Genomic DNA, 25,417 nt, shown 5'->3' with positions numbered 1-25,417 from the left:
TAGTATTTATATTAGAAGATCCGTTGATATCGGGACCGTGTCTGACCCAGGAAATAGAAAAATATGGTAAGGTGGCGGGATTAAAAGTCAATAGGGAAAAAACTAAAATTATTGCCAAAAATCTGACAGTAAAGCAAGGGAAAGAATTAGAAGCGAATTTGGGGTTCCAAATTGTAAATAAACTAAAATATCTAGGTATTATTATATCAGCCAAATGCTCCACAATCAAAGAAGACAACTATCTGAACCTTCTCAAGAGAACAGGTCAGGATCTAGAGAAGTGGAAGAACATGCAGATATCCCTACTAGGTAGAATAGCAATTATAAAAACTTACATACTCCCGAAATGGATATACCTATTCTATACAGCACCAGCTAGATTGGATAATAATTTTTTTGAAAAACTAAATTACTATGTCCTTAAATTCATTTGGCAAAATAAAAAACCCAGAATCAAACTTAAAATGCTTCAAGAGCTTAAAGAAAGAGGAGGATTTGGTTTTCCAAAATGGGAATACTACTATCAGGCCGCAAATTTAGTCTGGATCAGGGATTGGATATTGTTGAGAAGAAGGAGGTTGTTGATCTTGGAAGGTGAGGGGCTACATCAAGGTTGGCATTATTTTCTTTGGCAAAACAAAATCCCAAAGCACAGGTGCCTTGCAGGACATTATGTGAGGAATATTCTAATTGAGTCCTGGAGGAAAATTAAGGGTAAATTTTACTCTTCAATCCCCTCTTGGCTGGTCCCACTCGAAGCTATAATGTATAAGTCTCTATATAACAAAGAAAATCACTTCTCTTACCGGGAACTTTTGGACCCCCATGGTAGTCTGAAATCAAGAAATGAGTTGGAGTTGCAGGGAAGACAACTGGATTGGTGGGCTTATGCCCAAATTTGTTCGAAATTTAAAAAAGATAGGGAACAAGATGGTATTAATTTGAATCAGCATGATCTGGACAATATCATTCTAGGAAAAGAGGACAAAATGTTATCAAGGATATATAAACTTTTAATAGACTATTGGATAGGGGATGAAATAGTTAAAGACTCTATGATTGCCTGGAGGAGAAATATTGGCTATCCAATTGATATGACAAAATGGGAAGAAATCTGGCTTAAACATATGAAATTCCTGTGGGCAACATCATACAAAGAAAATGTGTACAAGATGCTGTATAGATGGCACCTTCCACCTGCTCGTCTTTCTAAAATGTATTCAAATCTCTCACCAAACTGTTGGAAGTGTGGGGAGATTGGCACCTATTTCCACATGTGGTGGACCTGTTCCAGGACGACTGAATTCTGGAAAATCAGACAGGCGTGGATCATGGAAATCACAGGTTATAACCTAATTCTGAAACCAGAGTACTATCTACTGAACATTAGGCCAGACAACATAGGCACAAATATATGGTGTCTCTGTGTATTTATCACCACGTCAGCAAGAATATGTTTCGCCCAACATTGGAAGGGGAAAGACCTGCCTGTCACTGCGTTATTTTATTTACCAGCTGAGCTCATTATTTCTGGACTGTCAGACTCTCCGTAGCTTTGCCAACTTCTTATCAGTAAGCTACGTGTTTCCGTATCCACCCACATTCCTTGCTCTTCACACTCTTTTCTTTGTTCTCTTGCCAGAGGTCCGGCTCAGATAGCCGGCCCGAATTACTTTCAAAAATGTAACAATTAACTTTTCTTAGTTAGTGAGGTGTTTTATTTTCTTTATAACAAATAAATGAGTTTTATTAGAAACTTTTCTTCGCGTTTCTTTATCAGAATAGTGCAACTTGGAATAAGCCTCGATTCATCTCCTCCTTTAAACCAGGGTAATTAGTCCCAGAGCCAAACATGGGATTAATAAATGCCCTGACATTCTGGTAGCACGAGGATGGTCTGATTTATGGCTTTTTTCCTTGTTTTGTTATTTCTGATAAGAGCGCATAGGCAATTAGTTTTTAGCTACTGAGGTACGCTAATTATATTGCTGAGATGCCGAAACAGAAGAAAAAAAAGGCAAAGTGAAACCAAGACCACTCTTCGTAAATGATTTGATTGATCTTTCCAACGAAGAGGTGGCAGACAGGAGGTTTCCAGATTTCCAGCCCCTTACTACAGCCACACGCCTGGAACAAGAAAAAGCCGTGGGAACAGAAATGGAAGGAGATAAGACAGAAGCTGTTTTTGAAGATGATGATTTACGACTGAGGTCAGTAACATTTTCTTCTGGTCTTCCAAGCTCTGAAAAAGTCTCCCCAGAACCTTCTGAATTTGTAAAGCTCGGTGCAAGCACTGCTGAGCAAAATTCCTCCCACGCAGAGAGAGAAACAATTCATTATTCTCCTCGAAGCTCTAAGCTCACCCTGGATCAGCTGGCTATGAAAGCCTATCGTGACCGTATAAAACTCTATGAACAGCAGCTATCCCAGGCAAAAATGGCTATATCTATGCTTGAGCAAGATATGGGAGATAACTTAAATTTTTCAAAAAGCGCCATATTGTCTTCTTGCTCAGAGCCAAAGACACTCCCCCTGGTGGATTCTGTGTCAGGCCAATTAAGACAGAGGGCACTGCATACGTCACATGAAAGTCTCCCTGATCAAGTTACACATGTCTTACATAACCACTCCTACTCTAAAGCATGCAATGCCACGTATGCAAAGCTGCCCAAAGGTGCAGCACCATCTGCTGGCAAAAGTAATTTACTACAGGAAGCTGAAATGCCACAAGTGTTTCCACAGGCCCAAACTCAAACACCCCCTGGCGGTGTTGGTGTCCTTTTAGATGGAACAAAGCAAAGGCAAATGATTGCATCTCCAGCAGGTCATGCCAATATTGCAGATCAAGCACAAATGGCAACTGGAATACAGCAGATTCCAGTGCATCAGCCACAGCAGCTACAAATGCCTGCATATGTGCCTCAGCCACAAGTGCAAATAGGGCCACCTCCTGGCCCACCTCCAATGGCACAACCAAGACCTTTTTTAGGTCCGCAACAGGCACAGCAAATACCACAGGCATTTCTGCCAGCACAGCCAGCGTACCAAGTGCAGGCTCCTCACCAGGCATTTTCTGTCTCTCCACTAACTGGTGAGTCAAAACTAAAAATGTCAGGACACAATTACAAAGCCTGGGTCAGTGAGATTACACTATTGCTTCTTAGAGAAGGCAGTCATTGTATGGTATTTAACCCACCTGCTCAACCATGGGACTTTGCAATACGAGATCTAGAGATAAGGGCTCGTACAACATTATTGATGTCCATGGATACTGAACTGCAGGTCACTTTTCCACCAAACACAACAGCCCGACAAATTTGGGCTGAATTGGAAAATTGCTACAGGCCTATCTCAATTGAATCTTCATGTTTACTCATGTCTGAACTCCACGGTTCGAGATTGAAACCTGGTGAACAAATTGGAGGACATTTGACCAAACTGAAAGGTCTGAGAACAGAATTGAGAGAAAGAGGCCATAACATTGAAGATATTCAAATGATCAGCATCATTATTAACTCTTTGAATTATGAATGGAAAGATGCTGTTACAAAAATTAACCAAGTCCCAATTGCTCAACGCACAGTGGACAATGTCTGTAGACTTTTAATTGAAAAAGAGGCATTCATGCTAGCTACTCCACACTTGAGAGGACCACCCGCATCAAGAGCTCCAGCTAGGCGTCCCTTCCGAGGAAGGACCTACGCTCCAAGGACGCCAAGGTGCAACACCTGCAATCGTGTGGGACATGCCACCCGGGATTGTCCCCAACGAGTTCCAGTTCCTGTCACATACCAGCCCAGAGGAACAGACTCCAGAGGCAGAGGCAGAGGTGGTAGACAAGGTCGTCGTGGTCCCCGGCGTGATCCACAAACTCCACTCGCCACATTGGCATTAACCAATGATCCACAACCTCAACCAGAGTACGACAGACGACTCCTGTGGACTTTGGACAGTGGTGCAGCATTGCATGTTACCTACAGAAAGGAACTTTTCACAGAAATGCACGAGCCTGAACCAGAACTACGTGAACTTTATTCTTTTTCAAATCATCCTTGTCAGGTCAAAGGAAAAGGAACTGTTTATGTTGAAGAGCTCGATGCATTCATTCCTGATGTTTATTACATACCAACAGCAACCAGTAATTTGCTTAGTCAGTATCACTTGTCTAGAATGTTAAAGTTCCAAGTTCACCACCTTGAAAAAGCAAGTTACATAGTTAAAGATGGAGATATTGTTGCTGAAACCATATTAATTGGTGGTGTTTATTACTTAAAGCCAAAGCCTAAACCACAAACACAGGCAAGTATGCAAACTCCAAAAAGGCAGAGCACAGGCCCAGAGAGAGATGCTCCAGAGAGAGATCCTGTTGCTACCCCTAAGGCTCCTAAAGCCAACAAAAATAAAGTTGGTAAACAGGTTGCTCAGAGCAAGCCTGAGGTTCCGCATAAAAATGTTAATGTTGAGAATTCACTAACAGGTAAACCTTTGCATTCCAGGTGTATCCACAAATGGCATAGAAGATTGGGGCATGCCAGTTTCCGTGTTCTTAGGAAGATGCTGGAGTTCGCAAAAGGTTTGGATCTAAAGGGGTGTAAGGTGTTTTTGGATTGTGCTGTATGCAAGAAGGCCAAATCCAAAGCAGCAGCCATTCCCAAACACGCTACACGCCTGTCAACACGCATTTTTGATTTGGTTCACATTGACATAGTTGGTCCATTTCCGCCATCATTTGGTGGTAGAAAATATTTTCTAACAATTGTTGATAATTACTCTAGATATGGATATGTATATCCTATGAAAGAAAAATCAGAGACCTTTCAGATCTTTAAAGACTTTGCAACCCTTGTTTCTACCCAACACCAAGTTCGCATCGCCAGAATCCAGAGTGATCGTGGTCCCGAATTCATGTCTCAGCGTTTCCAGGACTGGATGCGTAAGAATAGAATTATTCATCAGACTTCACCCCCTGACACATCGGCTCACAACGGAGAGGTACTGCAAACCATGATGCGTTGTCTCCTAGAAGACGCCAATCTTGATATGATATACTGGGGTGAAGCTATCAAGTATGCAAATTACATTGTTAACCGTACTTGGAGCAGTGTAACAAATCAGACTCCTTTCTTCATGTTGTATGGCTACAAGCCCGATCTTAAAAACATCCATATTTTTGGTTCATATGCTATGGTGAACATTCCCTTAGCTCAAAGAAGAAAAGGAAGTCCAGCAGCAAAGAGACTGAGATTTATGGGTATTGATGATAATTCAAAGTGGAGCAAATTTATTGACTCTAAACATGTAATTGTGATTTCTCAATCTGCTAATTTTGAAGAAGATATTGACTGGTCCAGGATTCATTCCAATGATCCTGGAGTTTATTTTCCCAGAGATGATACTGCTGATGCCACGCAGATTGATGATCAAGATTCCACTGATTCTTCTCAACCCGATGTTCCGTCTTCGCAAGCCGCGGATGCTGACGCTAGCGATGAAAGTGAGGACGAGGACGAAGAAGAAGACTGGACAGTTGTCCCAAGATGTTCCAAGAGGGTCACAAAAGGGATCCCTCCACAACGATATTCTTGGCAACTGACAAAAGCACCCTTGCCTTTGATTTGCAATGTCACACTTCCGCCTGATAATTTCACACAAATCAAGCAGCTCCCTGATTCAGAGCAAGACAAATGGTATGATGCAATGCAGGTTGAAATGGACAGTCTAAAGAAACTTAAGGTATTTACACCTGCAAAACCTCCAGCAAACAAAAAGGTCATTGGCACTCGATGGGTCTACAGAATCAAAAAGAAACCAAATGGTGAGTCACTGTACAAAGCCAGACTTGTAGCTCAGGGTTTCGCTCAACGTTATCCTGAGGACTACACAAATACTTACTCACCGACAGTCAGAACTGAGAGTGTAAAAATTGCTTTAGCAACTGCAACTATCCTTGGTTTAGAAGTTTTCCAGTTTGATGTTGACACGGCTTATCTACATGCAGACCTAGACGAAGAGATCTACGTGAGAAGTCCTCCAGGATTCCGACAGCAAGAAGGGGATACCTGGTTCCTAAACAAAAGTCTTTATGGTCTAAAACAATCTGGTTTAATGTGGTATTTATGTCTTACTGACAAACTAAATTCAATGGGCTTTATTAAGTCCGAAACTGATGAGTGCGTGTTCACAAAAAGATCTAACAATGCATATGAGATAGTTCTTGTTTATGTTGATGATATTGTTTATATTGGTCCAAATAAGCAAATGAGTGAAATTTTTGCCAAAGCTTTGCAGAGATACTTCACATTGAAATCATTAGGTCACATTAGCACTTATTTAGGTGTTCAGATTGAAAAGACACAGAAGGGGTTTAGTCTTTCACAAGAAGATAAAATTGAACAAATTTTGCATCATTGCAACATGAAAGATGCTAACACAACAAAGACACCCATGCAAACAGATTTTCATAACTTGACACAAGAAGAAAGTCCTGAATTCGAGGATCAAACACTTTATCGTTCAGTCGTTGGGTCAATGTTATACATTAGTAGTTGGACCAGACCCGACATTGCACTTAGTGTTAATCTCTTATCTCGACATGTAGGTAAGGCAAAACAGTTTCATTGGACATGTATTAAGAAATTATTGAGATACCTAAAATACACTAAACACATGAAGTTATTGTTAGAACCAACACATACTGATTATGCAGAATTATGTTGTTATGCAGATTCTGATTGGGCAAGTGATAAGAAATCACGTAAAAGTACTTCAGGTTATATGATGTTCTTAAATGGATGTCTTGTTTATTGGCAAGTACGTAAACAGAATTTTGTTTCTTGTTCATCTACTGAAGCTGAATATGCTTGTGTTTCAGATGCATGTAATTCTCTAACTTGGTTTGATGCTTTAGTCACAGATATCTGGACACACCCGATCCGACCGATCACCATGATGGAAGACAATGAATCGGTGGTTTATATTTCTGAATCTCATTTCACAGGTTCTAGGTCCAGACACATTGACATCCGTTATCAAAACATAAAACATTTAGTGAAAAAAGGTTTTGTCAAAATGCAATATGTATCTACACATGATCAAATTGCTGATATGCTCAACAAACCACTTCCAGCAGCTCAACACGAGTATCTGCGTGAGAAGATGTGCCTTATTTGATGATGAACTGATATTCGCTCAACTGGCAAAAAAGGGGAATGTCACTGCGTTATTTTATTTACCAGCTGAGCTCATTATTTCTGGACTGTCAGACTCTCCGTAGCTTTGCCAACTTCTTATCAGTAAGCTACGTGTTTCCGTATCCACCCACATTCCTTGCTCTTCACACTCTTTTCTTTGTTCTCTTGCCAGAGGTCCGGCTCAGATAGCCGGCCCGAATTACTTTCAAAAATGTAACAATTAACTTTTCTTAGTGAGGTGTTTTATTTTCTTTATAACAAATAAATGAGTTTTATTAGAAACTTTTCTTCGCGTTTCTTTATCAGAATAGTGCAACTTGGAATAACCCTCGATTCATCTCCTCCTTTAAACCAGGGTAATTAGTCCCAGAGCCAAACATGGGATTAATAAATGCCCTGACACTGCCGGCCTTTGATTTTGGAGAAAATTTTGTCTTAAAAAAATCTTCAGAATCTTTCAGTCTATCAAAAATATGTTGAATTTATTAGACACACAGATAAGGAGATCCCAGACAAATAGATTTCAGCTTCACTATTATTCCAATTTGAAATGCCTATAGCAAGTGCCTTATTCACCCATCAGGAGTTTAAAGGAAGACTCAAAAAGGGACTCCCAAGCCTTTCCTATGCTACAGTTGTTGACTCCGGAAGAACGAGAAATGGAAAGCCGCAGTTAGGCAGTGTGTGAGAGAAACGTTGCCAAATGATGCAGATGTGCAGCCAGTGGTGGTGGTCCGGGCGCCCGAAATGGATCCGGGCTGGGACCCTAAGGAGGAACAGGACCGGACACGTTTGAGGGAATATCAGAATTTGGTGGTGCAAGGTCTTAGAAAAGCAGGGAAGCCCCCAGTGAATATGTCTAAACCATCTTTAGTGATGCAAGGAGCTGATGAAAGTCCGGAAAGTTTCCTGCAAAGATTGATTGAAGCATATGAATTATACACACAGGTGGACCCACGGCAGGGGGATAATGTGCGGATGTTGAATGAAAGATTCATAGCTCAAAGCTATGAAGATATAAGGCGAAAGCTGCAGACTAGAAGGAGCCCTTGGGAAAAATACTATTGAATTGTTGGAATTGGCATGGAAGGTGTATGTGAATAGGGATAAAGTGGATAAGGAGGAGAGAGAGGCTAGAATGCAAAAGTAGGCTGAATTATTGGCAGTAGCACTACAGGGAGGAATGAATTTGGACACCAACCCAGGGGCTCCCTTGGGCCCTAACCAATGCGCCTATTGTAAAGGAGAAGGGCATTGGCAAAGAGAATGCCCCAGACAGATGATGAGAGGCAGAGGGATGATGAGAAGACCGGAGTTGGGACCAGGGATGTGTGGGCAGTTTGCGGGGAGAAGGGGAGAACGAGGAATAAGGGGGGGGGCTTGAATAGAGGATTTGGACAAAGAGGCTTGGGCCGAGGTTTTGGTAGAGGAGCCAGAGGGGGTGCCGGACAAAGGGAAGCAGAGAGTATTGGATTGGCAGACATGGTGTGGTCAGATTGACGGGGACCAGGCTTGGAAGAACCCCCGCCTGAGCCGTTGATTACAATGAGAATAGGGGGCCAGCAGACAACATTTTTAGTGGATACAGGAGCAGGTAGATCAGTCGTAAATAAGCAAATTGCAGCCCCTGGATCACGTAAAATCCAGGTTCAGGGGGTATCAGGACAGGTTATGGGACGGCAGGTCCTAAAGCCCGTGTTGTGTGACTTTAAAGGAGCTGAAATCCAGCATGAATTTTTGTATATTCCTGAATGCCCTATTCCGTTACTGGGCAGGGATCTGCTGAGTAAATTAGGGGCAACAATTTCTTTTGATGAAGGCAGTCAGAAAATGACTATAAGGCATTGCCCGGAGGAGATTTGGAGATTGATGATAGGGAGACAGGTTAAAGAGAAAGAAAAGGAGAAGTGGAAGTTGTTTGACGTACCAGGTTTGTGGGCAGAGGATAATCCGCCAGGTTTTGCAGCACACCACCCTCCAGTGGTGGTTGAGCTAAAGCGGGAGCGATGCCAGTAAGAATAAGGCAACGTCCCGTTTCATGGGAAGCGATATACGCCATCTATGATAGTATACAGAAGTATTTGGAAGCGGGTGTCTTGGTGTCTACTCAGTCCCCATGGAATACCCCAATTATTCCAATTAAGAAGGCAGATGGGTCTTTTTGCCCAGCCCAGGACCTGAGACCTGTGAACCGCCTAACAGTTACCCTACACCCAGCTGTGTCCAATCCATACACTTTGTTAAGTTTAATTCCACCCCAGGCGGGGTGGTTTTCTGTAATTGATTTGAAGGACGCCTTCTTTACAATTCCTATTCATCCATCAAGCCAGCCGCTGTTTGCATTTGAGTGGGAGAACCCTTATACGGGCACAAAAATGCAATATATATGGACTAGGTTGCCACAGGGGTTTAAAAATTCCCCGACATTGTTTGGGACAGCATTGGCTAGGGACCTGCAGTATTATATGCCTCAGCAACCGGGAGATACAATTTTACAATATGTTGATGATGTTTTGGTGACAGGACAGACAGAGGATTTATGCTGGGACAATACTAAAATGTTGTTGGATTTGTTACTAGAATGTGGGTATCGGGTATCAAGGAAGAAAGCTTAATTAGTGAAAGAGAGGGTGAGGTATTTGGGATATGATATTGAGAAAGGACAAGAGCTTTAGGACCAGAGCGGAAACAGGCAGTTTTGATGCTGGCCGAACCCAGAACAAAGAGACAATTGAGAAGCTTTTTAGGGTTGGCTGGCTTCTGTTGTATTTGGATCCCTAACTTCGCTATGATGGCAGCACCCTTGTATGCAGCCACCAGGGGCACCAATACAGAACCCCTTGAATGGGGAGGAGAACAGAAAAAAGCCTTCAAAGATATAAAACTTGCGCTAACCCAGGCTCCGGCGCTAGCCTTACCAAATTTACAGAAGCCTTTTAATTTGTATGTAGACACAAGCAGAAATATTGCGGTGGGGGTGCTTACCCAACCGCTAGGAAGTTGGCAACAACCGGTAGCATATCTGTCAAAACAATTGGACGGAGTAGCACGAGGCTGGCCACATTGTTTAAAAGTGTTGGCTGCAATCGCAGAATTAATTCAAGATTGCAATAAACTTACTTTTTCCTGTCCTATAATTGTGCACTCCCCCCATGCAGTGCAGTCCGTTTTGGACGCTAAGGGACACTTATGGATTAGTGGACAAAGATTGGCAAAATACCAGGCAATCATGATTGAGAATCCCCAGGTACGTTTGGTAATGTCCAATAGGCTGAACCCTGCTACGTTGTTGCCAACGGAAGTGGATACACAGCATGATTGCATACAAGTATTAGAAAAAGTTTATTCTACCCGACCTGATTTAACGGATATCCCATTACCCAATGCACAGTTTAATTGGTATACGGATGGATCCAGTTATATTGTAGATGGGTATCGGGTGTCTGGATATGCCATTGTAGATTATGAAAGAGTGGTGGAAAGTGGACCCCTAGGAAGTGGACATAGTGCACAGGTGGCTGAGTTGTGGGCACTGATACGTGCCTTGGAAAGGGCTAAGGGAGAAACATTGAATGTGTGGACGGATAGTAAATATGCATTCCTTACTTTACATGCACACGGGGCTGTAGGAGGAGGGGGTGGTCGAAATCATCACCAACAAAACTGTGAAAGGTCTTACTCAATTAGCTAGGGAAAGTGTCAAATCAAGGACATATATTATGCAGAATAGATTAGCCTTAAACTATTTGTTAGCCAAAGAAGGAGGGGGTATGTGGAAAGTTTAATTTGACTAACTGCTGCATAGAAGTTGATGAAAGCGGAAAGGTTATTAAGGAAATAACAGACAAAATGGTTAAAATAGCTCATGTGCCAGTCCAGACTTGGAAAGGCCTTAATTTACAGGATATGTTTTCAGGATGGTGGCCAAAGTTACCTAGCCTGCAGGCCATTTTTGGCCTGGTGGGATTAATAGCTGCAGGGTGTATTTTTCTCCCATGTATTTTACCTCTGTTTGTTAAAACTATTTCTAAAAGTCTATCCTTGCTGGTGGAACGTAAGACAACTGCTCAGGTGATGGCTATGTGGGATTATAAACGGCTCCAGCAGGAAGAGGACCTGGAGGTGTGACTTGTCTGGATAAGACAGATGAGTGACAAAGGGGGGTATGAGCCAGGCTAAGATTCAATATTGGGATAAAACTCAAATATTAGAAATATTGGAAATCCAAATCTTTGGTCAAGACAGAAGTGCCTCTTCTGTGCCAGGGTGCTAAGATGGCAAAAGGTATTTGACGTAGGTACAGAATTGTAAAAGGGGCAAACTGACCCTAAACAGATACATCCTGTTTAATGTTTATTACACCCCAAATGTCATGTATATCCTAGAGAAGAAATATTGCTTCCCTTACTGCCCTCTTTACTGCTCTTGAGGCGTCTTTGAGCCCCTTATCTCCTGTTTTATTATGTCTTGAGCTCCGGAGCTGAGAACCTGAGCCTGTGGGAACAGGGTTGTTATGTCTTTCCTAGAGATAGATTAAAGGGTAACTTCTACGTGTGAAATGTCTCACTCTTCGTAATAACTTTGCCTTTATACTGTATAAATATTTGGCCAAAAGCAGCCATCAATGTTCAGACCCTTTGCTTGTCTTTGGACTGTTTGAACCGTGCACCAATAAACTGTTTCCTGCATCGAAGAGCTTGGCCTGGTTCCGTTTTATTTCCTATAACACAGTCTCCTATGTTGGACCTCTGCTGTTATATTAAGACTATCCTAGTTTACTTATTTTAATATATTTTGCTGGAACAAGGACTATTAGTATTAGACTTAAGTTTGGTACTACAGTAATTGTAGAATGGATTTTCTAAGATAATGAACAGTATTTACTCTGCCATCATTTTATCTTTCCTTAACATCAAATCATAGAACTCCAAAAAGTTCTAAAGCTAAAGCTGAAGGTTAGTAATTCTGATCAATCTTAATATAGATTTCACTATTTTGCCACCCTTTATTGCAGTGCTTTATAATTTCTTTATACTAAGAGAAGGCGAGATGACAAAAATAAGAAATTGGGTTTATTGTTTTATTTCCAATCCCCCACCAAAGCAGGAGACCCTGGCCTACACCATTTCTGACAAATGGCAGTCCAATCTCTTCTTGAAAGCCTCCAGTGATGAAGCTCCCACAACTTCTGAAGGCAAGCTATTCCATTGGTTAATTGTTCTGTCAGAAAATTTCTCCTTATTTCTAGGTTGAATCTCTCCTTGATCAGTTTCCATCCATTATTCCTTGTCTGGCCTTCAGGTGCCTTGGAAAATAGTTTGACCCCTTCCTCTCTGTGGCAGCCCCTCAAATATTGGAACACTATCATGTTTCCCCTGGTCCAGTGGTGGGTTCCTCCCGGTTCGGTCCAGTTCGGCCGAGCCGGTAGCGGTGACGATATGATGTCACTGAACCAGTTCTCCCTCTCCGCCCTCCCACCCACCCACCCACATTATTCTTACCTTTTATTTGGTCTCACCCCCAATCTATTGCTGCCTCCTGAGTCCCAGCTGATGACTAGAGGGAAAAAAACTGTTTAAACTCTTGCCGGGGGGTTCAAAGGGCCGTCCTACAGCTGATCAGTGTTAAAAGCAAACAAATGAGGCGGGTCGTAAGTGTGAGGACCTTCCAGAAATGACTCTGACCAACTAGCCACGCCCACCTAGTCACATGACCTCCAAGCCACACCCACAAAATAAGCCACGCCCACAGAACCGGTAGTAAAAAAAAATAGAACCCACCCCTGCCCTGGTCCTTCTCTTCATTAGTCTAGCCATGCAGAGTACTTGCAACCCTTCATCATATGTTTTACCCTCTATTCCCCTAAACGTCCTGGTTGCTCTTCTCTCCACTCTTTCTAGAGTCTCAACATCTTTTTTATAATGTGGTGACCAAAACTGGATGCAGTATCCCAGGTGTAGTCTTACTAAGGCTTTATAGAGTGGTATTAGTATCTCACATGATCTTGATTGAATCTGTTAATGCAATTTAGGATTGCTTTGGCTTTTTTGGCTGCCACCGTACACTGTTGCCTTATATTTAATTAGCTGTCCATTAAGACTCCAAGATCCCTCTCATTGTTACTGCTATTAAGACTGATTTCTCCCAATCTATGTTTACTTTTGGTTTTTCTTGCCTAACTGTAAGACTTTACTTTTCTCTACATTGAATTTCATTTGGTTAGATAGGTCCCTGTGTTCAAGTCTGTCAAGATCCATCTGGATCTTGAGCCTATCATCTAGGGCAGTGATGGTTAACCTTTTTGACCCTGGAGCATTCATGTGCGCGCCAGATCGCCGGAACCCAGAAAAGAATAGCTGGCTGGTGCGCATGCGTGTGGTGGCCAGCCGCTTTTCTGGGTTTTGCCATGAGCATGCATGCCGGACAACTGTCCAGCATGCATGCGCGTGACAGAACCTGGAAGAGCAACTGACGATGGCGTGCATGCCCACAATGGGGGGCTCTGTGTGCCACCTCTTGCACGTATGCCATAGGTTTGCCATCACAGATCTAGGGTGTTAGCTATTCCTGCCAGCTTAGTATCATCCGTACATTTGGTATGTTCCCCTTCTAATTCCCTCATCTGAGTCCTTTATGAAGATATTGAAGAGTACTGGGCCTAAAATGGAACCTTGTAATATCCCACTGCTTCCTTCCTTCCATGTAAATGTAATATCATTAAACACTACTTATTGAGTGCGATTTGTCAGCCAGTTACAAAGCCATCTGGTGATGATGTTATACTTGTTTCTAGATTTTATCTGCAGAAGTTATAGTTAGCATAGTTACAGCAAAGTTAGCTTAGTTTATCACTGCAATAGAATAATAGAATAGAATAGAATAGAATAGAATAGAATAGAATAGAATAGAATAGAATAGAATAGAACACTTTATTGGCCAAGTGTGATTGGACACACAAGGAATTTGACTTTGGTGCATATGCTCTCAGTGTACATAAAAAGACAAGATACACTCGTCCAGAATCACAGGGCACAACACCCAGTGACAGTCATACAGTACAATAAGCAATCAAATCATACTAGGAAACAATCAATATAAATATAAATCACAAGAATACAAGTAACAAAGTTACAGTCATACTGTCACAAGTGGGAGGAGATGGGCTACAGGAATGATGAGAAGACCAATAGCAATAGTAATACAGCCTAATCTGAATAGTTTGACAGTGTTGAGGGAATTATTTGTTTAGCAGAGTGATGACGTTCGGGAAAAAACTGTTCTTTTATCTAGTTGTCTTTGTGTGCAGTGCCCTATAGTGTCATTTTGAGGGTAGGAGTTGAAACAATTTATGTCCAGGATGCAAGGGGTCTGTAAATATTTTCACAGTCCTCTTTTTAACTCATGCAATATACAGGTCCTCAATGGAAGGCAAGTTGGTAGTAATTGTTTTTTCTACAGTTCTAATTATCCTCTGAAGTCTGTGCCTGTCTTGTTGGGTTGCAGAACCAAACCAGACAGTTATGGAGGTGCAGATGACAGACTCAATAGTTCCTCTATAGAACTGTATCAGCAGCTTCTTGGACAATTTGAGCTTCCTGAGTTGGCGCAAAAAGAATATTCTGTGTTGTGCTTTTCTGATGACATTTTTGATGTTAGGTGTCCATTTTAGGTCTTGAGATATGATAGAACCTAGAAATTTGAAGGTCTCTACTGTTGATACTGTGTTGTCTAGTATTGTAAGAGATGGTAGTATGAGAGGGTTTCTCCTAAAGTCTACTATTTCTACGGTTTTAAGTGTGTTCAGTTCCAGATTGTTCTGGTCACACCACAGGGCTAGTTGTTCAATCTCCAGTCTGTATGTGGATTCATCACTGTCTCGAATGAGACCAATCAGTTGTATCATCTGCAAATTTCAGTAGTTTAACAGATGGATCGTTTGAGATGCAGTCCTTGGTATATAAAGAGAAGAGAAATGGAGAAAGCATACATCCTTGGGGGGCCGGGGCGGGGGGGCTGTGCTAATTATACAGGTATCTGATGTGATTTTGCTTAGCTTCACCTACTGCTTCCTGTCTGTTGGAAGCTTATGATCCACTTGAAAGTGTGTTCAGGTACCGCTAGCAGATTTAGTTTAGTTAGAAGAATGTCTGGTATGATGATATTGAATGCTGAACTAAAATCTACAAAGAGGACCCTTGCGTAGGTCTTTGGAGATTCAAGATATTGTAGGATGTAGTGCAGAGCCATATTAACAGCATCATCTGTCTATCTATTTGCTCAGTATGCAAATTGCAGGGGGTCTAACAGCGGATCCGTGATAGTTTTCAACTGGGACAGCACTAGCCTTTCAAAAGTTTTCATAACTACACATGTTAGAGCAACTGGTTTGTAGTCATTCAGTTCCTTGATGGAGGGTTTCTTCGGCACTGGGATGATAGTGAAGCATTTGAAGCAAGAAGGAACATGGCACATTTCTAGTGATTTATTGAAGATTCGGGCCAACTGGTCAGCACAGACTTTTAAGCAAGGAGTTATCTTGTCTGGACCTGGTGCTTTTCCTGGCTTTTGTCTGTGAAATAGATACTGCACTTTACAGCTAGTCCTCAATTTACAACCATTGTTTAGTGACAGTTCAAAGTTACAACACTGCTGAAGTGACTTATGACTGTTTTCTACACTTACAATAGTTACAACATCTTCATGGTCACTTGATCAAAATTCAAATGTTTGGCAACAGACTCATATTTATGACGGTTCCTATGTCCTGGGGTCATATGATCACTATTTGAAACTTTCTGACAATCAAAAGTCAATGGGGAACCCAGATTCACTTAACAACTGTTTTACTAACTTAACAACTGCAGTGATTCATTTATAAATGAGGCAAAAAAGGTCATAAAATGAGGCAAAACTCACTTAACAACTGAGTTGCTTAAGAATATAAATTTTGGGCCCAATTTTGGTTTTAAGTCGATGACTACATGTAATGCTGCCAAATGTTATCAGCATGTAGCTAAAGCTATAAATTATAAATATATAATTAATCAAATATCACAGTAGTTCTATTTCTGTATTGCTACAATTTGTAACTTTAGTCTTCTGGATCTGCTGTGTCAATTTGAAAACTGAATTATTTATTCAGCTTTAATGACTACTTACCAATAGGTGAATATACTGCAGTGCTACCAATCCATACCTCTATGCATATATTCACCAACATAGGAACCATTTTGTTCCAGAAGATTCTAATACAGCAATTATAGGGCAAGCACGCAAAACCACAGCACTAGTCATAGTTAAAAATGCAACAAAATAAGGTTTTCAAAAGAGAAATTGTTTGTTTCCCTCGTATATTTCTTCAGGTATTTTCAAGCACATGTTGGCAAATATATTTCATCAATCAAAATTTGTGGTGACTGCCATCTCCTCTCCAACTTTCCTCTCCAATTTTATACCAGGGGCAACCTTAAAACACTCATTTGGATCCATTTCCCACAGAAAGGAAAACACCAGGAGCCACAAAATCTGGGTGAGCCTGGCCAATTCGAAGTCACTCACACCCACCTAGTCAGATGAACACCCCCCCCAGCAATTCCTACCCAGGTTTTGTGGTTCCCGGTATTTTCTTTTCTCTGGGAAACATCTCTCTCTCTCTCTCTCTCTTTCTCTTTCTCTCATCACTCTCTTACTATCTCTCTACTCTCTCATCTCTATCTCTTTCTTCCTCTGACTCTCTCTCTCTCATCTCTCTTTCTCCCTCTCTCATGTGTATGTATGTTCCCTTTTGAATCATTTCCAAAAACAGGCAAGGGCTGGGGTTTTTTGTTTTGCTAATGTTACTCTTTCTTCTTCTTTGGGTGCTTTTTATCATGATTTAAATCAAGAATCATTTCAGGTTCCCAGATAAACGAAGCTCTTTCATCTTCCTGATGTGGCTTCCTGTCAGCTGAACCCACCACTGGCTGGCCCAGCCCCTCACCCTCCCCTCCCAGTCACTCCTTCCCTGAGTAGGTAAGGGCGGCCATGGCAGATGGAGACTCGCTCCATATTCCAGAACGGGAGAAAAGCGCCCTGTACTTGCCTCTTCTTCTGGCCCTTGTTGGTGCTGCACGCACCTCAGTCACTCAGGGAGACACGTGACTTTCTCTCCACCCCGAAACACTGGCCTGGCCTGGCTGCAGCCATTGCTCCACATCGTAATGGACTCCAGGAGGAGGAGGGGATGCTGTCTCCTCCCATTGTGAAGCGCACTAAATTTAAGTGTATTGCGCAACGTGATGCAAGAGCAACAGGCAGGCCATGGAGGCGGCGAGACCAGCAGCGTCAGTTGCAGCCGGGATGGGCCAATGTCTCGGGGCGGAGAGCAAGTTGCATGTCTCCCTGAGTGACCAAGGTGTGCGCAGCACCAACAAGGGTCAGAAGAAGAAGCAAGTACAGGGCCACTTCTCTCCCACTCTGGAATATGGAGCTAGTCTCCATCCACCGCCATCGCCCTTACCTTCTCAGGTGAGGAGTGACTGGGAGGGGCGGGACCAGCCAGTGGGGGTTCAGCTGACAGGGAGCCACAGCAGGGGGATGAAAGAGCCACATGCAGCTCTGGAACCGCAGGTTGCCAACTCTGTTTTGTATCTTCACTGTTAGCTTCATGCCTGTGAAATGTGCAGATGCTGCAAGCAATGACATCTTAAATGTATTTAAATTCAAACCTTTATTGTCAGTGCACAACATATGTACAATGAGATTGGTTGAGCTTCCTCAGTGCACCCTCCCCAACACAAAACAACTTGCAGTGAAGACAGAAAATTCCTAACGCAATAAATCATATTAAAAAACACCCAGTCTTATTGCACCAATGTGAACATGTTACATGTTGCTCCAGCCCTGCAAGTCCATCGTACTACATAGTTACGACGTTATTTCGCATTCAGGAATCTTACAGACCATGGATAAAAACTGTTCTTCAGCCTGTTTGTGCAGCTGGCTATGTTTCTATATCTCCCTCCCGATGGTAGGAGGGTAAAGAAGTCTAACCAGGATGTGAGTCGTCCCTGAGGATTTTCCTCATTCTTCTAAGGCAGTAAGACCTAGCGATCTCATCTAGTGGTATCAGGGGACAGCTCACGATGTTTTGTGCTGTGCTCACCACCCTTTGTAATGTTTTTCTATCCGCGGCTGTCAAACTGGCATGCCATACCATGATGCAGTAAGTGAGGATGTTTTCTATTGTGGACCAGTAAAAGGAGGTCATCAGTTGTTGTTCCACTTTACTTTTTCGCAAGACCCTAAGGAAATTCAGTTTTTGTTGGGCCTTCCTGGCCACCTGAATCATGTTGTTTTTCCAGGTGAGGTCTTCGCTGAGATGGACTCCCAGGAAATTAAAGGAGGAGTAAAGTGGGGCAGGTTCCTCTTCCTCCGGAAGTCCAACACCATCTCCTTGTTCTTGCTGATGTTCAGGTGCAGGTTATTTTTTTAAGGACCTTGTGGATAGTTGTTGAACCTCCCCCCATACGCTGTTTGTCTCCACTTATTTATCTATTTATCATAGAATTTTATTTATCATAGAATTCTATTTATCATAGAATTTTACTATGAACCAAAATTAAAATTCTGAAAAACAAAATCATGAAAAAAACCTCTAACCTCTGCCTTCACTGGAGAAGAGTGATGTTAGTTTTGTTAAACTTTTTAGCTTGTAGAAAAACCAGGAAGATTTTTTGCTAAAACTGGATGCAGGCTCTATCTAATTTCTTTTCTATTGGCATCCAATCTGTTCAATGCCTCCAAGACATGCTTATTATACCCATTTTCTAGAACAGGTTATAGAGCAGAAATGAGCAATCTTTTAAGAGAGAAGGACTGTAGATAACTTTCATCTTTTTTGAGGGGGGGATGGGAGGCTGAGCAAGGGAGTCAATAATGAAGAGTGCACATGCACGGACTTTGTGTGTTTCTTTCTTGTATTTCAAAAATCAGATTGAGTTTCTTTGTCACTGCTATACTAAATCTGTTTTAGAGCTTAAGCTATTATTCCTGTAGCATCTTCCACCTCAAAATGATAAGAAATTATACTATACTATTAATTTTCAGCAAGTGGACCAAAAATACCCCAGTATGATACAAAAAGGTTGTGAACCACCCTGACTTATCCCTACTCAGTCAACCATAAACATTTTCTATGTAAGTAAGATCAAAGTAGTTTGATTTTACTTACACAGAAATATATCCTTGTAGTTTTTCTATGACTGGGTCATCCTGATGGTGTAAATACAATGAACTAGACCCATCAACATAATATATTTTGTTAGTTATCGCCACAATAGAATACCCTTCTCCTGCTGCACTTCATTCAAATGCTAGACTGTTCATCATCATGAACACTGACCATTTGAGTAATATTTCACATTTTATTCTTCATGAATACATAGATTTAAAAAATATTACGTAGTATCACTGAAACTAAAAAAGATGAAATTGTCTTTCTGGGTCTCCATTTTTTTTCTACTATATACTTCCTAAAGATAAATGACATGTGAATAATTTAACGTAGTATTTAGAATCCAATGATAAAATGACTTATTTATTTAGTATATTTATAAGGCCATACACTCATCAAACAACTCTGATCTTAAAAGAGTTAATATTTTCCTTATCAAACAAATTATTTTGTTTTAACCAAGAGCAAATGGGTCTCTGAGAGATTGTCAAAGTGGCTAATAACTCATTAATCTAGTTTCTCTTGTCTCCTATACTTAGTATTCGCTAACCATATTAAGCATTTGGCTATCTTTAACTTCATTTTGGACTCAGCAAGCGTGCAGTCCAGACAAGGCACTCATGAGACTAATTCTTGGCAAAAAGTCTCATTGACACACCCATTCTTGAATTTTCTCCACCCTAGCTTCTTGCAAATCAAACTCTCTACATTTGAAAATGTGTAGATTATATACTTTGCATACAATACAGATTTATTTATTTAGCCTATGCTTAATTCTACAATATAGAATTAACAATTTACTGTTTGGTCCTCCTAATAGGTATAGCTAGATCCTATTGAATATATAGGATCTACATATCCTCTATATGTCTAAATGTAAATATGACCAAATTCTATAAAGCTTTTTCTCAAGGAGTAGATGTTTCCAGTGAGCTTTGGCAACATAATAACATAATTGAGAATAAATACAATGAATTTAATGGAATTCATATTTGCGTAGACATATATAAGATTGCACCATTTCATAAACTCTACTGAATGGATGGGCAGAGCTGTGGAATCTCCTTTGTGTCTGTTCCCCAGCCACATTTCAGCATTAGCTTGTTAGAGGCAAGTGCACAATTGTAAGATTTTTTTAAAAAATGAGGGGGGTAGGCACATAGATAGAATTAAAAGAGCAGGGCACATTAGAATGCACCTCCATCTAAGTACTTGTCTCCATAGTAAAACTAAACTCAGAAACATTCACACAAAACATACATTCTTGGTTTCCCTTCATGTTTCCTTTATTTTAGTATCCAAATTTTTGCAAAGTGTGGTTGCAGTTGTTGATTTTATGAACAACAGCAAATCAGAAATTCTTGATAATAGTATGTTAAATCACTAGGAACTGTACTAGGCAATGTTGATTTATGTTCTTCATCAATTATGTATTGAAAATGCTTTTTATTAATTTTTACCTACTTGTTGTAAACTTCTATGGTTTATGACAAATCAAGAGAGAGTGATCCCTGGTCATCCACATTCCTTCCATTTCCTTGAAATGGAAGCTAGCTCTGATACTATACCCCTCTGATTCTCTTTTCTACCAGAAAATAAAAATGGAATGTATGTATGTATGTATGTACGGCCCAATCTACTTATTAAATGAAATTATCTCTGTACATTTTGTAAAACTTTGGCGTTTGCCAGACAACAAAACTACCACCCGCTTTGGTTTTCTTTTACTTAATTCTTACATTATCTATAGTTTAAACCTATTAGAAGGTCATTACAATATTCGGTTTAAAATCTAAGTATACCACACCGATTTTCCAAACCAGGTTATTACCGACCTCCTTCCCCGTCGCACAGACGGCAAAAAAGCCACCAGCACAACTGTGCAGATTCATAGTCGCCAAAGTAGCCTTTATCCCCCGGGTCGGGAAAACCACCGGAATGCATCGATGCCTTCTAATTCAAGAGATGGCGAACTGACTCATCTGTCTACAGTCGCGCGGCGGTGGGTGGTGGCAGCTGCAGACCACGGGAATCCCTGTCCGGCGGCGACACCCGGCGTTTGTGAGTCTGGCCGTCAGAGATCATCCAGGGGAGGGGCCTGGCTGTCATATTCCAGACCCTACCATTCCATCCTTGCTTATGGGGGAAGGGAGAGGTGGCGTGCTGGGCGATCAGGTGACAGCATTGCGGCCTACACTGCAGAACCGGGTGGTTCCCAGCGGGGAGGGGCACGAGGGAGAAGAGCTCGAAGGAAGAACCCTCATCCCCGGAACGCCCTGAATCTGGACCACTACCACCACCCCCGCCTTATTAGCATTCGAGAACAGAGCGGGCGTCGGCGGCTTGCTACACGTGACTAAGCGGCTGTCCGCTTGGCTGAGTCTTCGTTTTTGCTGTGCGATCAACGGACCTTCCACTCCTTTTCCCCTGTATTCTTGTGCCCAAGAGAATACCCTGGGATCCGGATGCTATTTCTATAGGCTGGGGGTGGAGATTATCACCACGGTGTGCTCATGCATGGACTTCCCCGATGCGGCATACAGACAAATGGAGAGAGAGGCCCAGAGATCCGGAGAGGAACGCATAAGGGCGTGTTGTGGAAGCATGCCACATGCGTGTTAGTCTTCTCTCCCTTTCAGTCGAACAACTTTCAGGAGAACAAAAACTCACCTTTTCGCTGCCAAAGGAGCACTGCACGCACCTCATCCCCTGAATATGTAGTTCGCCAAATATTTGAAAACTAAATTAGGCGGGGAAAGAAAGCAAACAGAAGCCTGTATTCTGTTCCGTGAGCGGTTGGGAAATGGGGCATGGTCGTGATGCTTCTGTCTTCCGAATTTATTGGGTGCTAGCCCGGGGTCTTACGCACTTACGTGTCCTTTAAAAGCAACCCTAATTGATCTAGCTTTCTCCAGAGTAGGGACGCATGAACTGAAGCTAAACGTCTCTTTCGTAGACAAGTAGTCTGCAGCAGCATTTCCAAAGCGTGCAACACTGCCCTCCTCGGACGAACTGGAGAACGTATTAACTATAATATATCCATATGCGTGCCATGTGCATTTTATGCACTGCTTGGTCTGCAGTTTGCTGGAAGAAAAGCAATCTGCCTTCCATCCATCAGTTTTCTGGCATTGGCTTGAATTCATAACTAGGCTTAAAAATAATTCCGATTTCCCCTTAGGAGATTTCTTATTTTCCTAGAGAGGACAGGAGTGGACTTTCCCCTCAAACCTTTGCCCACAAATCAACGTCACAATAAAGCGTGTTATTCTCCCAAAGAAAGTGACAATGTGAAGAGCAATCCATAACTAATAAATATAGAAACTATGCGGATCTATTGGAATATCGCACTTTAAAGCTGGTCATTGAAGACTTGCAAACCTAAAACTCAACCCCAAGTACCTATTCAAATTGAAAGTGGGACGTTAGTTCTTACTAACTAATTACTTACTAATCACTATACTTAAGGGATTCCTGTAGTGGTTAATTTTTAATATACCAAATTTAATCCTGGGTGGAGTGTGGAAATTTCAGGGTTCATGCTTCAAATTAAATCAGAAACTACTTGGAAGTTCCTTTCCTACTTTGAATGGTTAAGTGGAGGAGGGAAGAAGTTACAGACTTTTGCCCCAAGTAAGGTTTAAATCGAGTAATCGTGAAGTGAAAGTATAATTGCACTGAAAAACTAGATTTGGAGGGTATCCCATCCTGTAAAAATTATCCTGGCAAAGAGGTCACAGTAATAAAAAAAAACAAAAAACCCAAACCTGGATATATAATACATACCCAATAATTCCAGCATATTCAGATACTAGGCGCTGGCTGTACATCGATTGAATTTCCACAATACGCTACATTAAAATGTGATCTGCTGGTTTGCAGTCAGTGTCTTCGTGCTCATCCAATCTGCGTAAGGTTAGTATATGAGGCAGTGTGTTTTGCGAACGCAGGCAGCTGGTTAATTCGTGTCACCACGATTCAGTTAACCATGTGGTGTAAACATAGCCGCTGACTGCCTACGGAGCTTGCCTTCAGGCCTGTAATTTATCATTTTCCCAGTGCATAATTTGGAAACTTAAGTAGAAAAAAATTGTAGAGCGTTTGTGGTGACCGACCCTAAATCTCACATGCACATCCAGGGAGATTATATATAGTATTGAAGTTAGGCCGCGTGATCTTGCTCAACATAAGGAATCCGAGGCGGTTTTGGATTATAAAAATTCCTGGGCGAAGAATTATATTGGAACTAAGATGCCACAGAGGCCTCATCAGCTAACAGAGCTGCGAAACCGTCCAGCGAACCAATGGGCGACGAAGATCGCCGGAATCAAGAAAATCGCACTCTTTTCTTAGTATCTTACCTAGGGCTATAACGAACCAGGAAATAGAAACAGAGGGCTGAGATTTGTCAGGATTCTATGGGCGGCGATCCTGAGTCCCACTGGTTAGCCATTCTTCTGCCATTGCTCTTTTTTTCCTTGAGCAGCTATGTCGTTTGTAATCATCAAATCAGAAACTGCTACGCCGGGTTTATTTATAGCTGGTGATGTCTCCGTGTTGCGGGTGACCTCTAAAAGCGAGTACAATGCGACAGGACGGACCTGAGAGGAATCAGGAGTTCTTCTCAAGTGGGGAAGGGAAAGCAAGAGTGCGCGGGTCTGTTACCCTTGCCCTGTTGGGATTCGGACTCGAGGACGATTCAGGGAGAAATATTAACATGAAAAGCAACTGACACGAGAAGGAACTCGTCGAAGTCGCGAACTGGAAGGGAGAAAGAGAGATTTGACTATTAATCACCCATAAAAGTAGGGGGTTCCTGTATGAAGAAAATCGGAGCGGAATGAAATGACATTTAAACTAGAGTTTCGCTCGCTCGCTCGCTGTCTACCTCCCTATTCTCGGTTTCGGGAGATTTTGTGTAAGTCTCAGAAATGGAAAAAAACTATCCGGAAATATGTCTCCCATCGACGTCTCCCCGAATTTAATAGGTATTATAGCAGAATTCGCCTCTCCTACTGAAGATATTTCTACATGTATATTACACAAAGAGATGATTTTAATATCACAAAGGATTGTGATAAAGGTTGCTAAATGTATAAATCCGTTTTAAGAACAATTAGACTTATTGGGTGCCAGTACCTGATTTTGAAGAATCAATATTTAACACCGCTTTTTAAAAAAATAAAATCCTAAACGCATAGCCAGGAATTATGACTTTTTCCAGGCAACAGATATTTTCCCTTTTTTTTAGAAAATGTTGGTATATTTTCTTATGACTGTTAAAAGATCAAACAGTACAAAGAAAAATTATTGAGCACAATATTCGAAGTCCGCTTGAATTCACCTCCTGCATCGAAGCAGCATATTTTATTTCATTTGGGCGATTTCAAAAGAACTTCCTATTGCGACAATCCCAAAAACCAGATATTTAGATCACTACATGTAAATGAAAAACTGAGGATTTAATATGATTATTTTTAACCATTTGAGACCTTGATACTCTAAAAAAGAGGAGAAAGGGAGGATAGAAGAGTCGAGATTTCATTAAAAAAATTTAAAATGCTGAAATATCTCATGGAAGTAGACTTTACATTTAAACGAATTTCTGTGGAATTGATTGGACGTGCTTTCACTTCGAATGAAATCAGGAATCGAAGACGAGTTAGTATTGTTGATGATTGAGAAAATCCGAGAAAATTAAATTGTCTCACCATTCAGTTGACCAGCCTTTGCAGCATAGTAAAACCTCGTCATTTTTTACTAGAATTTATGTGAAAAGTAGCGATTTTCGAAACTATGGACTATCATTTTTTGTTTGTGCATGACAAACTGCGAAAATCAACTTGATGGATAATATATTGAAGAGGAAGTTTGGTATGGTTTACTTTAAATATCGGGATCTAGCAGTCTCTAAAAGCTTTAAATAGCAGAGACTCGCGATCAAAACAGACTGTTAGGTGTCGCTGTGATTAAGGCGCTGAAGAGTCTGGAGTTTAAACCCCAGTCCTGGAAA

General features: G+C 41.5%; 1 protein-coding gene across 4 annotated transcripts in view; it reads right to left on the bottom strand.

Annotated features, from left to right (window-relative positions):
• Positions 1 to 22,363, bottom strand: part of TOPAZ1 (testis and ovary specific TOPAZ 1) — a 324,534-nt gene extending 302,171 nt beyond the window's left edge. For 2 of the 4 annotated variants that reach the window (XM_087894246.1, XM_087894247.1), the window contains exon 1: positions 22,075 to 22,337. The gene's annotated coding sequence lies outside the window, so the exon portion shown is untranslated. Of the gene's footprint in view, positions 1 to 22,074 lie in introns of all 4 variants that reach the window. The other 2 variants (XM_060683707.2, XM_087894245.1) reach the window with 2 other exon arrangements.
• Between the last annotated feature and the right edge of the window lie 3,054 nt (positions 22,364 to 25,417).

The sequence above is a fragment of the Pantherophis guttatus genome, chromosome 4 (assembly GCF_059756535.1).
Source record: "Pantherophis guttatus breed Tessera chromosome 4, ASM5975653v1, whole genome shotgun sequence".
NCBI classification, from domain to species: Eukaryota; Metazoa; Chordata; class Lepidosauria; order Squamata; family Colubridae; genus Pantherophis; species Pantherophis guttatus.
The sequence above is the reverse complement of the archived record's forward strand: the minus strand, read 5'-3'. Positions and strand labels throughout refer to the sequence as shown.